Source organism: Vidua macroura, chromosome 4 (assembly GCF_024509145.1).
Source record: "Vidua macroura isolate BioBank_ID:100142 chromosome 4, ASM2450914v1, whole genome shotgun sequence".
Taxonomy (NCBI): domain Eukaryota; kingdom Metazoa; phylum Chordata; class Aves; order Passeriformes; family Viduidae; genus Vidua; species Vidua macroura.
The window spans coordinates 46,501,086-46,514,194 of NC_071574.1; the positions used below are offsets into that span (position 1 = coordinate 46,501,086).

General features: G+C 41.4%; 1 protein-coding gene across 10 annotated transcripts in view; it reads left to right on the forward strand.

Annotated features, from left to right (window-relative positions):
* Positions 1 to 2,594: 2,594 nt before the first annotated feature.
* CLOCK (clock circadian regulator) overlaps positions 2,595 to 13,109 on the forward strand; it is a 61,940-nt gene continuing 51,425 nt past the window's right edge. For 7 of the 10 annotated variants that reach the window (XM_053975459.1, XM_053975469.1, XM_053975468.1 and 4 more), the window contains exons 1-2: positions 2,595 to 2,747; positions 12,774 to 12,875. The gene's annotated coding sequence lies outside the window, so the exon portion shown is untranslated. Of the gene's footprint in view, positions 2,748 to 3,499; positions 3,635 to 12,773; positions 12,876 to 13,109 lie in introns of those variants that run through there. The other 3 variants (XM_053975461.1, XM_053975462.1, XM_053975460.1) reach the window with 3 other exon arrangements.

Genomic DNA, 13,109 nt, shown 5'->3' on the forward strand with positions numbered 1-13,109 from the left:
GTTTTCTACTCCTTTGGTAAGCCTATTGGTGGTTACCTACTGGCAGATACCACTGCTGGAAGCTTTTATTTTCCAGATTCAGAGATAACTAGTAGATGCATTTCAGAGACAGCGGCTTATCTGCCATTATCTGCCAATTCAAACTAGAACACTAGCTAGTAGTTTTAAATGTAAATAGGTCGTCAGGGACTTCAGATAGGACTGCACAGCCCCTTCAAGTATCAAAGCTGGCTGCTATAAACGTAGCATTGCTTCCTCTCAGCAGCCAGCTTCCCTCCCACTCCTGTGGCTGCTGCAAGGGACACATGCACAGTGTGTGACAGTGGAAGCAGATGCGACAGGAAGAGAGCCAAACCTCCCCTTTGGTGACCCTGTCTTTGTTCAAGCAAAGTGATCACGCAGTTGTAATTAAAGCCACCAGATGTGACAGAGCAGCAGCAACATCCAAGGTAATCTGCAGGTTAAAACCAGATGTTTCTGGTACTGAGTCAGTTACACTGTTTGGAAGAAAAGGCTCCAGGAATATTAGCCAACCTTGCTTTGCAAGGATTATGTGGATTGTGACAGGCTTTCAAGTCAACATCCACTCATTTTAGTATTCTGGAGTGATGTGAAATTTAGTTTCAACACCAGTTTCCTCAAAGAGATCCTCTTTTGAACAGGCCAGCGTGGATCAAAGAGGAACACACTAAGCAGGTGGTCATTCTGTGGCTCTGAAGTACATTATGCAGGATAGCGATGGCACTTCTCTAGGAAACACAGCTATAGTTAATGGAAGTGCATTGGAAATTTCCCCATTTCCAGCTCAATGCAGTCCCACCGTTCACCAATTCACAAAAGATCTGCTGCCCCTAACTTGGCATTGTTTAAAAGTTGTGTTGGCTCTCACATAGCCCGTGTGAGTGAACCACAATTATCATTACACAGCAAAGCCACACTGATGACAAGAGCAGAGCAATAGTATTTCTAGGAGAAGAATAGTTTCATAAAACCACCGCACCATCTCTAAGGTGTCCTGCTCCTTCAGGATCCTATAAAATACTGCCAAAAGAGAAGTAGCATTAAAAAAATGACCTCGCTTAGGCCACAGCTTTGGCAGAAAATGCAAATGTGCATCATCTCCACAGCTGTCTTGCCTGTTTTGATCTTGTCAAAGAATAACTTGTCACTGCAACATTGCAGTAAGTAGGTGTAAAGCTCCTATTCATGGAAGGTGTGAAGAGATAGTGCAGCATCCCTACTTTTTCTGAGGAATTATCACTGGTTACTAAAGATCTTCTAGCAAATTCAATAGATACAGCCTATTTGTAGCCTCCTGGTTTCTTTGCCGTGTTCTAGTTCTGATAATTACGCATTTTTGTTGAAAATATTCCTGCATTTTCTCCTGGATATTCCAATCCTGCTGTACCCTATTATCTCTACTGCATTTCAACCTAAGAGCGTTATCCTTTGAGCAAAAGATAATATTATTAGCTTTCCTTATGTCACATTTTCCTGATCTGAAAGCTCAAATTAAGAGTATTATGAATCAGTAACAAAAATAAGCAGTTTTACTAACGTTTTTCGGAATTCTTCCAGTGGAAAAGCTCATGGTCAGCTCTTTGAGAGCATTACTGGTAAGGAAGCTCCTGTCCCTACAGTATCTTTGCATTAAGACTTTGGTCACAATTGTAAATCAAATGGGGAAACTGAACTACCTAAAAAGCACCCCAGAAAGGAAATCCATGACAATTTGCAGTCAAGTTCTTTATTTTCTTCTAGACACAAACACGAATTAAACTTCTACAGATACTTTTAAATACATTGCTATTGAAAAATACAATCCTTTTAACCGAGGGAAAAAAAATTGGGATTATACAATATACTTCTAAGCGTTTTATTTTACAAAAAAACGGTTCGCCGCAATGTTTTGCTGCAGGCAATAACAGGTTTACGTTTAAATAGTCCCCGCATATTATCGAACGGTATTGAAAGCCTCGCACACACAAAAGGGTTGAGGCAAACATGTCTGGTCTCTGCCGCTCTGGGAATTTCACCGCTTTATGTACAGGAAAGAAGAAACCACGGACCTCCGCTGGGACGGGTTCGTTGAACCCCTAAATACCTCGGGACGCATTTCCCGGAGAGGACCCGGGATGTCGCTTGTTCCGCTTTGGGAACGCGCGTGCGATCGCGTTCTGTGCCGGGTTCACCGTGCCGGCGGGGAAGCGGCTCCGTTCAGCGGAGCCCCTTCCGCGGGCTCGGCAGGCGGCTCTGCGCCTGCAGCGCAGTGCCCGCTCTCCCGCTCGCAGCCCGGCTGCCGGCCCGGGCCCGCGCCGCCGCCATTTCCCGCGGCCGCGGGGTGAGCTGAGGCGAGGTGAGCCGAGGTCAGGGAGGCGCGCGCAGCCCTCGCCCGCCCCCCTGCGCATGCGTGGCGCGGCGCGCGCGCAGAGCGGGGATCACCTCCCCGGTGTGCCGTTCCCGCGCACGCGCGGCGGCGGCGGCGGCCCCGGGCTGCCGCGGGTTGCAGTGCGCGCCGGCGCACGCGCGGTGGCGCGAGGCGCCGCGGCGGCCGGCGGCGGTGGTGGGGGCTCGGCGGCGCAGGCGCGGTGGTGTCGGGGGGACTCCCGGGCCCGGGTGCTGCTGTGCCGCCGCCGGAGGAGCGGGAGCGGGAGGTTCAGTCGGGCAGTGCCGGCGGGCGCGGGGCTGCGCGGGTGGAGCGACGCTCGCCGGGGCAACGCAAGCGGGCAGCGGCAGCGCGGGGCCAGGTGAGCAGCGAGCGCGGCGCGGGGCGGTGCGGGCGGACCCGCCGGGCCCCGGTGTGCGGCGGCGAGGGGAAGGCGGGGGCACGGCGCGGAGGGGAGCGGTGGAAGTTTGACAGCGCCGGCGTGCGTCTCCCGCCGCGAACCGGGGGGCGGGAGTGCGGCGGCTGCCCTTGGGCGGGCACGGCCGCGGCCGGGGGCGGGGGGCGCTCGCGGGGCACCCGCTAGGCCCGGTGACCCACTTTGCTCCTGTCACAACTCCCGGGCGCGTCGGGAGCGCTGCCTGCCTGGCCCCGCGCCCGCGAACCGGGCAGGGCGGGCGCAGGACTCCCCGGTATTCGCCGGGCCGTGCCGCGCCGTGCCGCGCCGGACCGAGCAGAGCCGCGGGCGGTACCTCGCCCCGCGGCCCCTCCGCCGCCGCTCCGTGGGGCGGCTCGTCCCGCGGGCGCCGGGGGGACGCGCCCGGCCCCGCCGCCCCACGCGCGGGGGAGGTTTCCGCGGCGGCCCTGCGGAGCGCGGGTGTTTACACGGCGGGCGGGCGGGCGGCGGTCGGTGCCCGCTCGGCCCCGGGCCCTCCCCGCGGCGGGACAGCTCTGCGGGGCCTCGGGCTCCGGGCGGTGGCGAGAGCGTGCCCCGCGCTCTCCCTGCGGCAGGTGGGCTGGAGCTGCGGGGTTACGTATGCACTTCGTAGGCTTTCCCCCCCCCTCCTTTTTTTTTCGCTTGCGATAACTTTATTGCGATAACTGTAGCGTGTTCACGCTCGTGAAACATGAGGGATTCTCAGTAGCCCCTCGTCCTTTTTCGAGTTACTGCGGCCTTAAAGTCAGTGTGTTAAATAAATACTCCGTGCATGCAGGTGTGAAATACGACCAGCGAGGGACTGGAAATCCATGGTACTTCAATTTTGTGTTTGGGTTAAGTTGGATCAGGATTTTTGGTTGGTTTCACTTTCAAATTCCGAATATTTTAGGCCTTGATATAAAATGGAATTTTTTTTTTTTCCCCGTGAGGAGGAGTGCTTGTGAACTAATCAAACATATTTGCAGTGAGATTTTTGTAAGGCCGTTGTTTTCATGTGCTAAGGGTTAACCTACCAAGAGGCATAGGGAAAGGTATGGTTTTGGCTGCAATATGAAACTGTATATAGACGCAGAGTGGCCGATCATAGAACCTGATGCTCTAAATCCTTAAAGTAGGTATTTTTTCTTCAATGACTGGTTGACAAGCTGTGCTTTTGGTGGCAGTATTGACTTGACCTGGCCTGCCTCTTCCTTGCTCCAGCTGCACCAGCACAACGGTTCGGAATTGTGTCCCGTAACTAGCTTGAGGAAATGATCCAGGTTAAAATTAACTACCTTGGTTTTGTGGTTTTGTTTTTTCTTTTTAACGTGGTTATTTTTAACCTGTATGATTTCTCTGGCTAGCAGGTGTGACAGGAGGCAAAGAGGATTGTTTAAGCAAATACTCTAGAGAAAGAAGTTCTTGAGAAATACACCTCGACTGTGGTAGTCCTGGCAAAGTTCAGTTGCAGTTGTTTCATAATGTTCAGTTTTACAGAAATAATATTGACTTTGTTTATAAATATCTGTGGGGTTTGGGCCTGTTATTTGAAATTGGACAGCATTTGATTGTTGTAATAGATTCTAGTTAAAAGTAACTCTGCTTTTAAATTTTTTTTATAAATTAAACTATTAATTTTCATATGTATCCACTTAAGACACTTTCTCAAACTCGCTACAGACACTGCTTTCAGATTACCAGACATAATGTGTTTGGTTTAGGTTTTTGTAGAATATGGCAACTTTGTCTGAGAATTTTGTTGGTAAGGCAAGGGTTACTGCTGCTTAACAAACAATTCAAACAGGGGAAAAAACCCCAAACTTCCGGGTTGATATTTAATAGTTTAAGGTGCCATTCAGCCATGTCTTGTTTTTTATTTCTTCCGCTTCATGTTCTTACATGGAAAAGTTGTAACACATTTAGGTAAAATAAAAGAATGTGAGGAAAGCAGAGTGTTTTCGTTACTAATACTCTTCTAAGGACCCCCACACCTTTGCTGTAGGTAACTTTACTCTCTTTGTACTAAGCAATTTAAAAACTGAGTGGTAATTACCTTAAATTTAATTTGCAGTGTTGGTTAATTAGCTTCTTAGTATAGAATTTCATAGAAGTCATGAATCTTTGTGGTTGGATTGGTCTTGCAAAAGAAATTGCTGCTTTTAAGAGCTTTAGGCTTTTGCTTTTTTTCCCCCCTCTATTTTAAATTTCTGCAAAAAGTTGAAGGTATTAAATAGTAGTGGAGGTATTGCCCCCCCAGCTTCTCCACATGTTCTTTATATGAAATGTTTTTATCAACTTGGAAAGTTGTGATTTTTTTATTAAAAACTAATAAACTTGTATTGAAAATAGTTGTGAATCAAAAATGCAGTTTTCTTCACTAGGTAATTTCCTCATTTGAAAGCAGCTCCTTTTTTATCTGTGCTTTCCTTCAGGAGATGGATATAATTTGTTGTCAGTGCCTCATGGTTTCAACCTAATTTTATAGATGAAGACTATGGATAACTTTCCTCTTAAAGTAGAAAATTAGCATCCTAATGCAGTTTTAAATACAAAATATAATTCAGAAGTGGCTGAAAGGTGCCTTTTCATCATGCTGTCATGAGTTAGTTTTTCTCGAGACAAAGACTTTGGTAGATCTCTGAAGTAAAGAAAAGTTCATTTTAGTGTTTCAGCCTTTTAAAAGTACTAGCTTCTCTATGAACACTGCAAACTGTGAAGGCCAAGTGTGAAAGCAGGTGTAGAACTGTTTCTGAGGATTGGTGATGTGAGTAGGTAGTGGCATAGCAAAGTCAGTAGTGATTGTTCCTGCCATTCTTACTTTCTGTTTATTTACTTTGCAAAGTATATTTAACCTTTCAGTTTTAATGAACTGGTTCACCACTGAAGGGGTGGCACAAGATCAGGAGAGTCACCAGGCTGTTGGAGGAGCAGTAGCTGTTTTACAGTAGCTTTATCTCTAGAGGAGAAAAAAATAGTGAGACTACAGATAGTCAGATAGTCGCCAAACCATTCAACTGTTTCTCTCATCTTAAGCTAATACTGAATTACTGTTAGTAGCATTGATATTATTGGATTGGATTTAGTGGTCTTTCAGTATAAAAAGACGTGTTGGAAGCACACCTTCAGTCCCTTAGCAGAATCTGAAATGAAAGATACCAGTGTCTCTCTGTAACTCTGGCACAAGTGAATTTGGGTAGATCCATTAGGAAGGTACCCCATTGACTTCTGTGGGTGGTCCATCTGGGGAAAGGAACTTACTAGTATAGTTGGTTATTTTGTTAACTCAATCCGTGTAATACTTTAAAACTCTGACAGACATTACACTGTTTATTTGTTGTAGGACTTAAAAGATGTGAAATGCAAAATAACAGAAGAGAAAGGAGACTCAGGGTTAATGCAGCTGCCCTGAAGGATTGAATTCTCTATCCCCACAAAATTCCTTTGTAATGTAAAAGCCACTTTAATTTTGGTATACCTCACCTCTGAGTGTTTTAATTTATAGTCTTAGTGTTCTCTTACCATACTTTTTGTGTGTATTATAAATTCTTCATTATAGCCACTTTTAGAATATATAATCATATACATAAAACGTTTTAGTCCTCTGTGGTTGTCATATGTTTAATATTATGTGGAAATAACAAGGCTTCACAGATTCTTTCAACAGTTTAGAGCTGCGCACTGTGGACTCTTTCCAACTGTTACATTTTGTCGTTAAAATCAGTGAATAAGTTTCCTTATTCTGTACTAATGTTCTGAATATATTATGAAATCATCATTAATAGTATTAAAATGTTATTAAATATAGAACCTTAAAAATTAGTTATGTATATGAGATTCAAGAGTGATAATGACTTATATTTGGAGTGTGGTGCTTTTGAAGCTTAGTAGATACTATGGGCATACCTCATATACATGATAAAAATGTACCCAAATTAGGAATAAATGTGGCTACTTCAATGTTTTGCTCTTAAAACTGTGTGTGTGATCATCTCAGAGTATGTGAGAAGGCTTCAGTTTTGAAGCTAATGTCATTTTACCGATAATGACGGCTTGGGACCATGAGATAAATGGTGTTAGACTATTATCCTTTTGTTAAAACAGAACACTTCTTGGAGTAAGACAGATCCAATTAAAGTGGGTTTTTAAAATAAATATATGTGACATAATTCTTCTATAGAGGTCTTTCTAGAGTTCCACTAAAAAGGACATTTGCAGGTACCTCTGAGATGGTTTTTTATGTATGTTATTTTGATATATGGCCAGATCCATAAAATAATATGGAGGAGTCAAAATTGATTTAGATGGGTTTTGTCTGTCCAGCCCCAAATAAAATTGGTATCTGTGTTAGAGGTTTCTAGGTTTTCACTAGTAAAGTTTTCCAAAGTTGAACACTGAAGTTTTGTTCTCATTCACATCTTCCAGAATCTTATCATAACCGAGCATCTTGGCATCTAAATCTGTTTACTATTCATAAATTAGGCAATCTGTAAATGAGGCCTTCACTTGTTCAAAGGCATGTTCAAACCACACCTCAGGCACACCTATGGGATTGGACTTGGACCAAAACCCTGTGGTGACTCTCCCTTTTGTTCAGAAGCACAAAGGAGTGAAGAGGAAGAGGTTTTGTTCATGTCTCCTGTTAAAAAAAAAGAAACACCCAAAATAAACAAGAAACCAACAAAATTCCAAAGGCTGGAACCTCACTTTTCCTTGCGGACAAGATGAGTAAAGTCTAATTGGGCTAAAGAGATATAACAGGGCAGTTGTTTTTTTGGAGGAAAAGGAGATTATATATATATACACCTATATTCTGGTCTGTGTTCCATTTAAAATTTTGAATGCCATTACAAACTGGAACCCAAGAATTACATCTCTTGTTTGCTGCCCTGGAGAAGCATGTGTACTTCTGGTGCTGCTCTGTCCAGTAAAGCTTTACTTTTTATTTTTGCTTCCATATTCTGAAAATTGCCGCTGAAATAAAAAGTTAGGAGTTGATGCATCTTCCCAGTGTGATGCAGAGCCTGCTGAGAGATTAGGGTTTGAACCCTGTTTGGTAGACTGGAGATTGGCTTTCCAGTTTCTGTGATCCAGGTTACTGTGCTGTAACCCTGTGCTGCTGGAGAAAATGAGAGCACATCTTTTCCCTCCTGCTGGCATATTAAAAGAATATATTACTCCTGCTTTGATGGAGAAAGCTTAGCTGTGTGCATGACAAGGACAGGGACTAGGCCTCCAGAAACAGGCAAAGTACTGTGTTCACTGGTTACTTACATAGTTTGCATCTCTGTTAACTTCTGAAAAAGTCTTGCTGAATGATGCAACTCTCCCTGGCTTTGGTACTTAAGAATTGTAGATCCTTTTGTATGGAATCCCCTTTTGTGCCCTGTTTTAGTGAAGACTGTGCTGCTTTGTGGTCTACTGCAGCCAGAGCAGGCCACAGAAGTCGCTAAACATGCTGCATAGTAATGGTCTTGCTGTGGGACACTTAGAAAAGGACGAATACCTGGGAATGAGCTGATCATTCTGCATGATGTCAGAATTTTAAGTACTTCATAGTAGGGAGTAGTATTCCTAGCGACCTCATCTACAAGAGTTTTTAGCTTGCAGCACCACAAGTTTGTGAGTGTATCTCCATGGCTTGCAGAAGAATGATCCAAATCCCATAAGCATGTCATTATCTGCTGAACCGGTAGATCTCCAGAAAGTTTCAGCACTTTCTTCACTGGGGCAGGTATTTGTGAGCATAGAGGCCAGGCTGGCTGGTAAGAAGTGGTTCTTGTGGGAGGTTAATGTGTGAGTTTCCTAATGGACATTAGAAACACTGATGTTATAAAAATATATATTTTTACATCTTAAATTACAGTCTTAATGAAAGTATGAAATACTAAGCTGCGTAATAAAAAGGTACTTCAAAATACATACCGCTAATTTAATATTTCAAATTCTGAGAATCCTGCTGCTGTTTTAAATAAAACATAAGTCTCCATTTTTATGTTTGAGTAAAGTTTTTAATGAAGTAGTTAATAATAGTTTCTGGCATTTAAGGGCATTTGAAGTGTTTGGTGGCTATTTTATTGCATGTTAAATGTCAGTGACTGCCTGTTGAGTTTTGGCTATTACTGACATGCACCTTGGGAGAACAGTGTTTAGAAGTTGCTGTTGAGAAGATGGTTGTGAATACAGAGGATGTAGACTCCTGCTGGCGTGCTAAGATAGAAGGTGTGTAATTTTTCAGATTATTCTTGCTAGAGATATGTTAAATGCTTGGATTTTTACCAGTCATCCAAAAGCCTCAAGATACATTAGGAGAAAAAAACCTGTCTTGTTTCAGGTGGTAATTTCCCCACCTTGGTTCCCCAAAGCTTAATTTGAAACCTACATGTGAAGTTGTAAAAAGATAAAAAATATTTTGCCAAAAGCTGCTTATTTCTTTGGCTCAATAAACAACTAGGATTTTTTCCTCGATTAAAAGCTGTAGGGAGTTGCCTTTTTTTAAGCCTGATTTCCTAAGAAATTGTGATTTATGCTTTTTCCTTGTTTTCTCTCATTCTTTCCTTACATATTCACCAGTAGCTTTTGAAATAGTTGATTAGTTGTAGCCATGTTTGTAGGAGGGATGGAAATCACAGACTATAATGTTATCACAGATTTTGGGAAAATGGGCAAGCTGGGTAGAGAGAAATGTGTCACTGCCCTCTCTTGAGGGAGACATAATGCAATGGGATTTTGGTGCTGACCTGTTTTTTCAGCATGCACTGGGTCTGTGTTGGATAGGAGAGCAGGAGTTGTATGTGTCATCAGGTCTTGAGGAGACAGGAAGAATATTGGGCTGTTTTGGAAAGGGAGGGGGACCAACAATATCGTAGTGTGACATTATAGCAAAATAATAATAAAAATAATATTTTTCTGTCAGCATAAGAACAAAAGACAGTATTTCCCAAATCAGATTTCCAGTAAGCCCACTCCTCTGTCTTGTAACATGGAGTTACTTGTTGAAAAGCAGGAACTGAATTTATGTCTAGAATGGCATTTCTCGGCTTCTTTCCTGTCTGGCCTGTATTTGCATTACTTATTTATCATAATAAACAGCAGACTGAAATCAAATTGAAGATTTTTATGAAGTCTCAGTAGAGAAATGTAGGATTCCTGCTGGTTGGTTTAGAAAAACTGAAAATCTTGGTAAAAGTGAAGAAAACTTTATTAGCTTGTGCTGCTTTCATTTCTAGAGAATTCTCTGCTGTATAATATGAAGTATACTTGTCAAGCCTCATAATCTTCACACATTTTAATTTATTGATTTCAAGTATTAAAATGGTTCATTTAAAAATATCATAGCAGACTGCAAAATAGGTGTTTTTGACTTGTGCTTATTTTAAAGTAGTTTTCATAGTAACAACAAATACTTTAAAGGAAACAGGGTTTTCCTCTACTGTGAGTATAAAAGTAACTAGCAGCATGAATCACAGCTTCCAAGAACTGTCAGAATAGAAATGCAGATTCTCTCTCTCTCTCTCTCTCTCACACACACACACACACTTTCCTTTCAGTTTTACTGTAGTAATGTGATTTAAAAAAGTTTTATTGCCATCCACAGCAGCAACATCCATTATGTGTAATGCTAGCAGTTGTGTGTTTGAGAACTACTGTTCAGAGCTAATATGGTAGTTCCACTGATAGTTCTCTAATATCTCAGCAATTTTACATATAATACATTTTTCTGGAAGTGTTTTTGTTGTTAAAATGTTCTACTTCATTTTTTTAATATAGTCTTTTTTTCCAGCTCAGAAGCATTAGCTAAACGTTTTGTGCTGCCCTAGAGCTCTTCATGATGTTTCATAGATAATAAGATAGAGTTTCAACCTTGAGAAGCTTGTGATCTGAATTTCACTGACATAGAAAATGATGACAATGACCTCAGAAAGGGGGACAAGGATTCAAGTTCATAAGCGACTCATAGTGAGTGAATTAAAAAAATTCTCATTTCTAAGAAGATGATAAGATAGATCAGCAATGAGTAATATGAGAATATAGACGCATAAGACAGCATAAAGCAAGTCCAAATAATATACAGATTTGGAGGAAAAGAAGCAAAATATTTTGCGGGATCTGGAAAGCATAATGAAATCAGAAAAGTAGTCTGGATCAAGAGGAAGAGTAGCTAGAAGGTTTTATGAAATAGAGCAGGAAAAAGATCTATAGAAACTTAGAAATTATGTTGATGGGTTTAGCTCTTCTGAAGAAAAAAAAAATGAGACAGGAAAAGGATTTGAGAATATGCTGTTTTGATCAGTTTGACAGAGAGGTTAGGACACAAATTCTAGTACTAAGATTTTTTTTTTAACTCTTTTTAAGAAATTTATCTGTCACTTGAACTTGCTTTTAAAGTGAGTGGAAAAACAACAGGCACCTGTGCCTGAAAATTTCATCTCAGGCATTCCTCTTGCTACCTTCTATTACATGCTATTTTGCTACAGGCTGGAAGGCATACGAATTTCAGTACAATTGAGAGTGGGACTATAGAAGTTTTTAACATCAATGGTGATTGACATCCTACCATTTTATCTAAGTCAAAAGGATCACAAACTTTTTTTCACTAAAATAACTGAAATTGCTTTTTCAAATTATTTTAGTTACATTTGTAGTGCCTTTGTATAGACAATTAAATCTATGATTGGTTTAGACTGAGTTACATTAAACTTTATCTTGCCAACAGAGGAATGAAAAATAATCTTTCATAAACTGGCATAGATTTTTAAAAAAAATACATCTTATCTTCCTGCCCTGTAGAATATAGTTTGCCATTTCTTATCTACATGCTGGTATTTGATTCAAATAATTGATTTCTAAAATTTCATATTTCATTTGACCACTTAGAAAAATAGATATGTAGGTGATAGTGGTCTGCATTTCTTATCCCATTAGACTTGGCAGTAGATCTTCCTCAAGCATTGACATTCTTCTTCCCTAGGCTGCCAGCTTCTTCTTTCTATGTTATATGTACTGGGGATAAGGTGGTAAAGAACAGGGGTTTAGAAGTTACTTTGTTTTGATTATTTTATGTCAAAGGAAATCCGCCAGTCCTTGCATACAATGGAAGGGAATAGATTTATGTATGCCTTAAAGGATATGCTTTGCCACATGGGAGTGCTGAATAGAAAATATCAGCAGTGGGTCAGTAGGAATAGATTTTTCCAGCAGGATTATAATCAGTTAGATGGTATTACCAGGTTGGTGCATGTGTATTTAAAATACAGCATGATGTGTAGAAATACAGAATTAATGATCTGTAGCAGATGGGGAGCTCTTTCTTCGTTGAATAAGTAGAGTGTATGAGTATAAAAATCTCTGTTGTATAGTTAGCTTTTGCTCAGCACATCTTACTGAAATTGGTTTTTTATCACTGAAGAGAGTGATTGATTGATTAGTGAGGGGAGTTTGATCAGTGAGAGGAGTCTTGTGCTGTTGCATGCCATGTTTTCTGGGAGTTTCAGGTTGTGTTCTGAGGTAGTTCATGTGTCCTGTTTGAACCATATTACACACAGTTAAGATTTTATTGATGCAGTTTCTTTCCAGAAGTTTGCATAGTGTATTATTAATGTTCTGCAAGGTCGTAATACAATCCAAAGCAATTGTAGTGCAATAATTGTAATATTAATGTTTTGTAGACATTGTTACATCTGTAAATTTCGTGTTACCATTGGGCTGTTGCGTTTGTCTCATGGGTTTGGATTTCGGACAGTGCCAGAGCTCTGTAAAAGGTGGTGTACAATGTTGAAGTTCTCCTTCACAAGTATTTACATCATTCTATTGAATAGAAAAATTAGAAAGTGATTTTTTTGACAATTTAAGGATGCATATGAAATTACTGAAATGGCAGGAGAGAAGACAGAAATAATCAAGGGCTCATCCCCAAAAAGTTTTTTCGAACAGATTAATTTGCATTAAACTGTGAGGTTTTTTGTTGTTTTTCAGAAGACCGTGCCAAAGAAGACTTTTACTCAGATGACATCACATTTGAACTACTAATGCTACCCACTCACTCTACAAGGCACAATGTATTTCTAGGTAATTTAAGTAAGTATGCAGATATTATTGCTACTAGAACAGTAATGCTTTAAGCAGAAACTCTTTTTCAACCTCAGGCAAGGTAGACATTCCACTTCAATTTGAGATTCAAATTAATGGTGTGTGTGGGCAAGAATAAACTTCAAATAAGCTTTTTATAAGCTTTTATCCTGTACACTGGAGCATGGAATGAAACAACTGAACTGTACTTGAGCTGCCTTGGAAACTAGAAGGAAGAAAAAA